Raw genomic sequence first — 7,500 nt, 5'->3', positions numbered from 1 at the left:
TTTTTCCGTTTCTCTTTTAAAGCTTCTCCGCCTCATCCCGCCTCACCGGAGCCAGGCTCCGGCGAGCGCGCGGGGCCTCGCGGGTACGCGCCGCGCACACCCGAGGCTTGCCTGGGCACCTAAAAGCCCAACACACCCCCCGGTCTCCCTCTGTAGAGGGGTCCGCGCTCTAGGGCGGCCCGCGGGGGGGAGGAGGTACGACAGAGCCTAACAACGGACCGCCGGGGCCCAGCCGCGGCTACGCAGCCTGGGCCCCCACCTCGCAAGGGCGACTTCCCTCGGCACCGGCGGAAGCAACACGCGGGCCCTCCTCCTTCCGCTCTCGCTTGCCTCACGCGGGTCTCGGCAAGCACCGGGGCGGGCACGCACGCGCGCACCCCTCTCTCACCCCCGCCTTCTCGGGATCAGGCACGGCACCCTCCCGCGAGGCGTGCGTGCTCTAAAGGTCTTACCCCGCTCGACCCCCCTTCTTTTTTTTTTTTTTTCCTCCACATCCTTTCTCTCCCTCTCGGCCGCACTCCTGTTTTTTATTTCTCTCGGCTCGAGGGGCGCACGCCCACACGCGTGAGCGGTGACCGGAAGGGTGGGCTGGGAACGGGGAAACGGCACCGCCACCCGGCCTCAGGCACCTGAGGGACGGCCTGGAGCGTTCCAGGGGCACCGCCAAAGGGCCACTCGAGGCGCACCGGCACCACCTGGGTGGGGCGCGCGGGTGCGCCTGACCAGAGAGCCCCCCCGCCGCGGGGGGCGGGGGAGGGCCCGACGCGAGGCAGAACACCAGGGCCACGAGCAGAGGCTGTCCTGCTCGGTCTCAGGACCCCGCCACCGCCGACGCTGGCCGCGAGGCCGCGAACGAGGGCAGATGAGCGAGGTCGGGCCGGATTCCGTGCCCCTGCCCCTCTGCGCACCACCGGCGGGCGGGGAGGAGGAGCGAGGGGCCCGCGCGCTGAGCGAGAAGAGCGGTCCCATTCGCCACGAATGTCCGTCCCTCGTCTTGGCGCGGCTCGGACCCGGCCCGGGAGAGCACGACAACACCACATCGATCGGGTCAGCCCAGGCACAAGCGAGGAGGAGAAGACCCCCCCGCCAGGGCTGCCAGGAGGCGGGCGAGGACAGCCCCGGAGAGGACCCGCTTTCTGCCTCGCCCGCCCCGGCTGCGGAAAGGTGGCCGCGAGGACCCCTGCACACGGAGAACGCCTGACACGCGAGGCACGTGGGCCTGGGGGAGGGGGGGAGCGGGGCACACTCTGGCGAGCACCGCGGCCACCGCGGGTGCCTGCGACAAGGGGCACGCGGGTCAGAGGGCCCGCGGCGCCCGTGCCACGCCGCCCTCGGGCACTGGAGACCGGGGGGAGGCACCGCGGCTGGACATCTGGACGCGCGAGAGCCGGCGCACGGGCCCCAGGCGGGCGGCTCAAGCGGGGAGGAGCGGGGGAGGGCGTGGGCCGTCGGTGGACCGGCGTCTACGGACCCGTCCAGGTTTCCCATCTGCTCAGCGGGAGTCACCCAGCGAGGAGAGCGTGTCAGCACCAATCTGGTGGCCCAAATCGCCCGTTTTGGGCGAGAGAAAAGCCACGCCCCGCGGCGGGAGGGGCCCGCTCCCCACGGCGAGCCCCCGGAACTGCGGCCCGGCCATCGGTCCGTAGCGCGACCCCATGGCCCCCAGCGCCCCGCCCCCCCCCGGAGCTCCCGGGATCCTCTGGTCGACCCGCGGGACGGGGTGACGGAGCTGGCCGGGGCCGCGCGGGCGCCCAGAGCCAGCCGCCTGCGCTGCGGCCAACGCGGGCCGGTCGGGGAACCCTCGGAGGGGGGACTTGGAAAAAATTCTCGGGCGGCGGGGCCCCTCCGAAGGTCCGGGCCCCGCGCGGGTCCGTGGCCGGGCCGGGGCGGGCCGGGGGCGGCAACCTCGGCCCGGGGACCCCCGGAGCGGGACTTTGAAAAAATTCTCCGACGGTCCGGACCCCACGCGGGACCGCGCCCGGGCCCGGGGCGCCCTCCGCGGGCCACCCCGGACCTACGCCGGAGGCCCCGGTGACGACCGGGCCGCGCGAAGGAAGGCGCGCGAACGGCCGGGGCGTGCCTTGTCCCGTTCTTCTGCCTGCGCCGTCTCGGTGCGGCCCGGTTCGGTCCAGCGCCGTCTAAAACACGGCACCCGGGAGCGCGGCGGCGGCGGCGGCGGCGGCGGCGGCGGCGACGGCCACCGCCTCGGCCACATGAAGCTGCGGGCCCAATTCCGGAACGTGGCTCTGGCGCCGGCGCCCCACCGTGGCCGGGACGATCCCGCCGACGCCGCCGGCGTCCCGAGACGTCGCCTCGGCCAGCGCGGCCACAGCGCCTCCCATGTCGCCGGCGCCGGAGCTCCGGAGGAAAACGATGTCAAAGCGGCCGCCAGGTGGCGGCCGACAACCGGCGCGGGCGACAGCGGGACGGATCCGGATCGGCGGCCGGCGAGGGCGCGTCGCCGGGCGGCCGGACGCCCGGTCCCGTCCCGGCTCCCCCCCCGCCCCCCTCCCCCGCCTCCCAGCGCCGCCGCCGAACACGTTTCTCGGCGCGGGGCGGCCGGAAGGCGTTGGGGCCGGCCACGGCGCGGGGTCGGTTGGGCCAAGGGGATCCACCCGGCCGGGCCCTTTCCCGCCTCGGCCAGGACGATCCTGCCGACGCCGCCGCCGGCGTCCGGGAACGTCGCCTCGGCCAGCGCGGCCACATCGCCTCCCGCGCGTGTCGCCGGCGCCGGAGCTCCGGGGGAAGACGATATCAAAGCGGCCGCCAGGTGGCGGCCGACAACCGGCGCGGAGTGCAGCGGGACGGATCCGGATCGGCGGCCGGCGAGGGCGCGTCGCCGGGCGGCCGGACGCCCGGCCCCGTCCCGGCTCCCCCCCCGCCCCCCTCCCCCGCCTCCCAGCGCCGCCGCCGAACACGTTTCTCGGCGCGGGGCGGCCGGAAGACGGTGGGGCCGGCCACGGCGCGGGGTCGGTTGGGCCAAGGGGATCCGCCCGGCCGGGCCCTCCTCAGGTTCCGGAGGTGTGAGCAGGCTGTGTGGCTGGCTGCTTCTCCCTGACGGAACAGCAGTGGAACGACGGTACCAGCCCACTGCAGCAGCCGCTCTGGGAATGGTGCCTGAGGGCTCCCCGCGGGGCAGGGCCGGTAAACCCTCTCTGCCCCTGAAAGGTCTCTTCCTGCCGCTGCCCCTCAGTGCGTCGTCTAAGCCCGCCTTCGACGGTCAGGACTCCCCGCTCGTCGCAGACATACTCGTTCGCTTGTGTTTCCGGGTCTTTGTCGTCAAGAGAGCTAGGCGGAAGCGTCAGCCTATTCCACCACCTTGGCCCCATCTCCCAAAGTTCCGATCCAAGGGGGTCCGGCCCAGCCGGGCCATTTCGCCCCTCAGCCAGGAAGATCCCGTCTACCCCGCTGGAGCCCTGGAGCACCATGCCGGCCAGCCGGCGTGTCCCACTCGGGGGGGGCCCTGGGAGGGAGGGAGGGAGGGAGGGAGGGAGGACCCCGGGAGGACCCCGGGAGGACGCCGGGAGCCAGGCCGGGCTCGAGGAGACGGAGCGAAGGCCCCGGGCCGCCGTGGCCAGCGCGCGCCCGCCGGGACCGCTTCCCATCCCGTCGGCGCCGCAGAGCTCCGGAGGGGGACGGTATCGAAGCGGCCGCCGGGTGACAGCCGACGACCGGAGCGAAGGGCGGCGGGGGGGTGGAACCGGGTCCACCTGGGCCCCGGCCGGGGCTCGAGGGTGGCAGAGGGGACAGACTCCCCCGGGCCGCCGGGGAAACCTCTCGGGAGCGTCATGGGGCGCGCGCGCGCGCTCGCCCCCGAAAGGGCCGAACGGGGGGGGGCGCCCGAGGGGATGAGCGTCCACCGGGGGCGGGAGGGAGAAGAGAGCACGTCCCAAGCGTCGGACGGGCAGGTGTTCTCCGATCCGTATCCTTTGGACGGACGCGACAAACGGGACGGGATGAGACCGCCAGTCCCCGAAGTTTTCCTCCTCGTTCTTTGAGTGCCCGCGTGGCGCAGCAGGCAGACCGGGAGACGTTTTCCGCCGTCGTCCCTGTCGCCGAGCCAACGGTACGCGTGAGGCGGGTTGAACGGGCAAATTGCGTCGGGAGGGAGGGAGGGAGGGAGGGAGCCGTGCGTTTGCCGGCATCCGCGTCGCAAAAGAAAACCACGGCCGCCACCGAGAGCGTTCTTCCTCATCGCTTTCCATCCTCCCGCGACGCGGGCGGGCAAACGGGGGGCGGGGGGGAGGCCGGGAACGCCTTCCCAGAGCCGGTACGGACCGGCTCTGGGCCCCCCGGTCCGACTGGGGAGACATCTCACCGAGGGAGGCCCTCGAGGCTCTCGGGAGCGAGGCCGGACTTAGTGAGGTCCAGCGGAGGCGCGGCGGGCCAGCCGCGAACGCCCGCCCAGAGGCCCTCGGGCGGCTCGGCCCGAGCGAGTGCTCTCCGGGCTCGCGGGCGGACTCGGGAAGGTGGCGTCTCCGGGGCGGGGGGGGGGAGGGAGAGGGGTGAGTCGGCGTCTCGAGCATCGAGAGATCTCCGGCGGCTCCCGAATGCGGGCGGGCGGGCGGGCGGGCGGGCGTGTGTGCGTGAGTCGTGGGGGTGGGGGGTGGAGTGCCGGAGGGGGGTTGGGGGGTGGGAGGCCGAGAGCGGGGCGGTGGGGGGGTCGGAGGGTGGGGGCGGTGGGGGACCACGCGCCTCGGGCCCGGGGGTGGGGTGCTGAGGTGGGCGGGGAGTTGGCAAACGTTCCGGGTGGCCTGGTGCGTGTGCGCGCGTGCCTGCGCGCGAGCGTGCGTCCGTTCGCGCGCGCGCGCGTCTGTGCGGGGGCGCGTCTTTGCGGGGGCGTGTGCGCGCGTGTCCGGGCGTGTGTGCCTGCGTGTGCGCGCGTGACTGCGTGCGTGCGCGTGCGCGTCTGCGGGCGTGCCCGTGTGCGTGTCCGCCTGCGTCTGTGGGGGCGCCTGCGCACGTGAGCGCGGGTCTGTGCGTGCGTCTGTGTGTGCGTCTGTGCGTGTCTGTATGGGTTTGAGTGCGCGTCTGCGCGTGAGCGCGTGTCTGAGCGTGTGCGCCTGTGCCTGCGCCCGCGCGCGCCTGTGCCTGCGGGAGCGGGCGCGCGCTCAGGCGGACGGGCAGCCCCCCGTCGTCGCCCTCGGTCCGCCGAACGGGCGCCCCCTTGGCCGGATGGAGAGGCTTTTCTCCGCGCCCACGAGGGGAATCGCAACGGGAACCGTAAGGCCGCACGCCGGCGGCGCTAGCGCCGCCTGCCGACGAGGGCCGCCGCCGCCGATCCCCCCCCCCGGCCCGACCCCCAGCCCCCCAACTCGGCCCGCGGTGAGGGCCGGGGCCGTATTCGGCTGGAGGGGGGGGACGGTAAGGCCGAGGGCAGCGTCGCCGTTCCCGCGTTGCACGCGTCGCCGTGCCGCGAGCGTCTCCCGGGAAGCCAGAGGAGCGAGGTGTGTGAAGCCCGTGCCGCGCGCGCGCGGACCCGACCGGGGTGTTCCGGGACGACCGACCGACCGACCGGCCGACCGGCCGACCGTCGTCGTGGAAAGCTCACGGCGGACTGGACATCTGACGGGCCCCTCCCTGTCCGAGCCGACCTCCCGAGGTACGTAGGAGGGGAAGGGTACGGTAGGCTGGTTCGGCTGGAAGCCATCCCACCCCCGGGAGGCGTCGATCGACGGGGAGGCGGGACCGGGAAGGCACCGGTTTCCAATCGGACGATGGCTGAACCTTGGGCGACGGGTACGCGGACTCCTCCGTCTTCGCCCGAGTTCGCGACTCTCTGCGGGGGGAGCTTTCCGGGAAGCGGGTGACGGGCGCGCGTGCCGTCGTCCCGTGAAGGCGCGCTACTACCAAGAGGCTCCGAACGCGGGCCGTCCTCGGGGGGCGGTTTATTTTTTCTCAGTCGGGGGGGACCCCCGCCACAGGGAGAGAAACACCCGAGTTGGAACGGTGCTCGGGTGGGGAGTAGGGCGTGGCGGTGAAGACTGACGTTCGTCATCGTCGTCGTTTCCGTTTAGATAGAGAACTGACTGCGGCGCCGCTGCCGTCGCGTGCCGTCGAGCGGCTCGGGACTCGGAGCGGCCCTAGGGGAGAGAGTCGAGCCGCCCCACGGGCTTCCCAAGGAGGAGCCGGCGGATCCGAACCGCCGACGATCTCGGTCGGCAGCCGAGCTCCGAGCCGCCGCCGCCGCCGCGCCGCCGGGGCTCCGTCTTTGCACTCGGTCTCCGGTACGCGGCGAGTTGGTTTCGCCCGAGGGGCGGAACGGCTCTCGAAGAGGAAAACCCGGTTTCAGAAAAGGAAGGAGACAGGCAGAGGGAGGGGGAGGGGGAGGGGGTGGGCGGGAGGGGTGGGGGAGGGGAGGGGGATGGGGGCAGGGGAGGCGAGGGGGAGGGGAGGGGGAGGGGTGCGGGAGGGGAGGCGGTGGGGGGAGGGACGGGGAGGGGGAGGGGGGAGGGGAGCGGAGACGAGGGGAGGGGAGGGGGAGGGGGACGGGGGAGGGGGGAGGGACGGGAGGGGGAGGGGGAGGGGAGGGGAGGGGAGGGGGGCGGGGAGGGGGACGGGGAGGGGGAGGGGATTGGAGGGGAGGGGGAGACAGGCATACCTGGACGCCGAGCCAGCCCGGTGACGGCGTTAGGTAGAAGAAGGACGGTAGGCGCCCACGCGCTCACGCCCGTGGCTGCAGATACGGACACGCAGGCGCGTGCACGCGCCCGTGCGCGGGCGGGCGGTACGCACGTGCCTGCCCGTGCGTACCCGCGCGGGTACACGCGCGTAGGCGTGGGCGCGCCCACACGGGCGCGCCCGCGCCGGTACGCGCGCGCCCTCGGGCGCGTCCGTGCCCGTGCGTACGCCTAGGGGTGTGCACGCGCGGGCGCCCGCCTCTACGTACCTGCCCGAGGGCGCGCGCGCGCGCGCCCGCGCCTGCACGCGCCTGCACCTTCGCACGGGCACCTGCGCGCGGACCTGCCCGCGCCCCCGCCTCTGCGTGGGATCGGCGAGAGCCGAAAGCGGTACCGCCGCCGCCGCGTTTTCAAGATCCTTTGGCTCACGCGCCCCCCCACCCCCTTCCGGCCACCTTCGGGGGGAAAGCCCAACTTCACGGACGGGCGGAGCGGATAGCCCTTCAGCTGCGCCTCCCTGAAATAGAACGGGAGGAGTCACGAGAGCCTTAGGAAACGGAGCGAGGCGACGAGAGGGTGCGTCGAAAGGCGGGCGTCGAGAACTCCGGCCACAGGCGTTTTCCTTCTGTAGGGTGTAGAAAGCACCCCGCCGCACGCACCCGGCGTTAGGGAGCTGTCTCGAGGGCCGCGGTTTCTACTCCGCCGACTCCTTTCAGTTGAGACGGGGCGCCTCCGAGCGTGTGTGTGCGCGCGACCCGAAGGCGGTCGTCGAGGGACGACGGCACCCTCGGTCCGCCGAACCCCCGCGCCCTCGGACGGACGGGTGGAGAAGCTCTCCTCGACGTCACGGAGGCGGTCCCGACTGAAACCGGAGGGGCAC

The sequence above is a fragment of the Loxodonta africana genome, unplaced genomic scaffold (genome assembly GCF_030014295.1).
Source record: "Loxodonta africana isolate mLoxAfr1 unplaced genomic scaffold, mLoxAfr1.hap2 scaffold_905, whole genome shotgun sequence".
In the NCBI taxonomy this organism is placed as follows: domain Eukaryota; kingdom Metazoa; phylum Chordata; class Mammalia; order Proboscidea; family Elephantidae; genus Loxodonta; species Loxodonta africana.
This window is presented reverse-complemented; position numbering follows the sequence as displayed.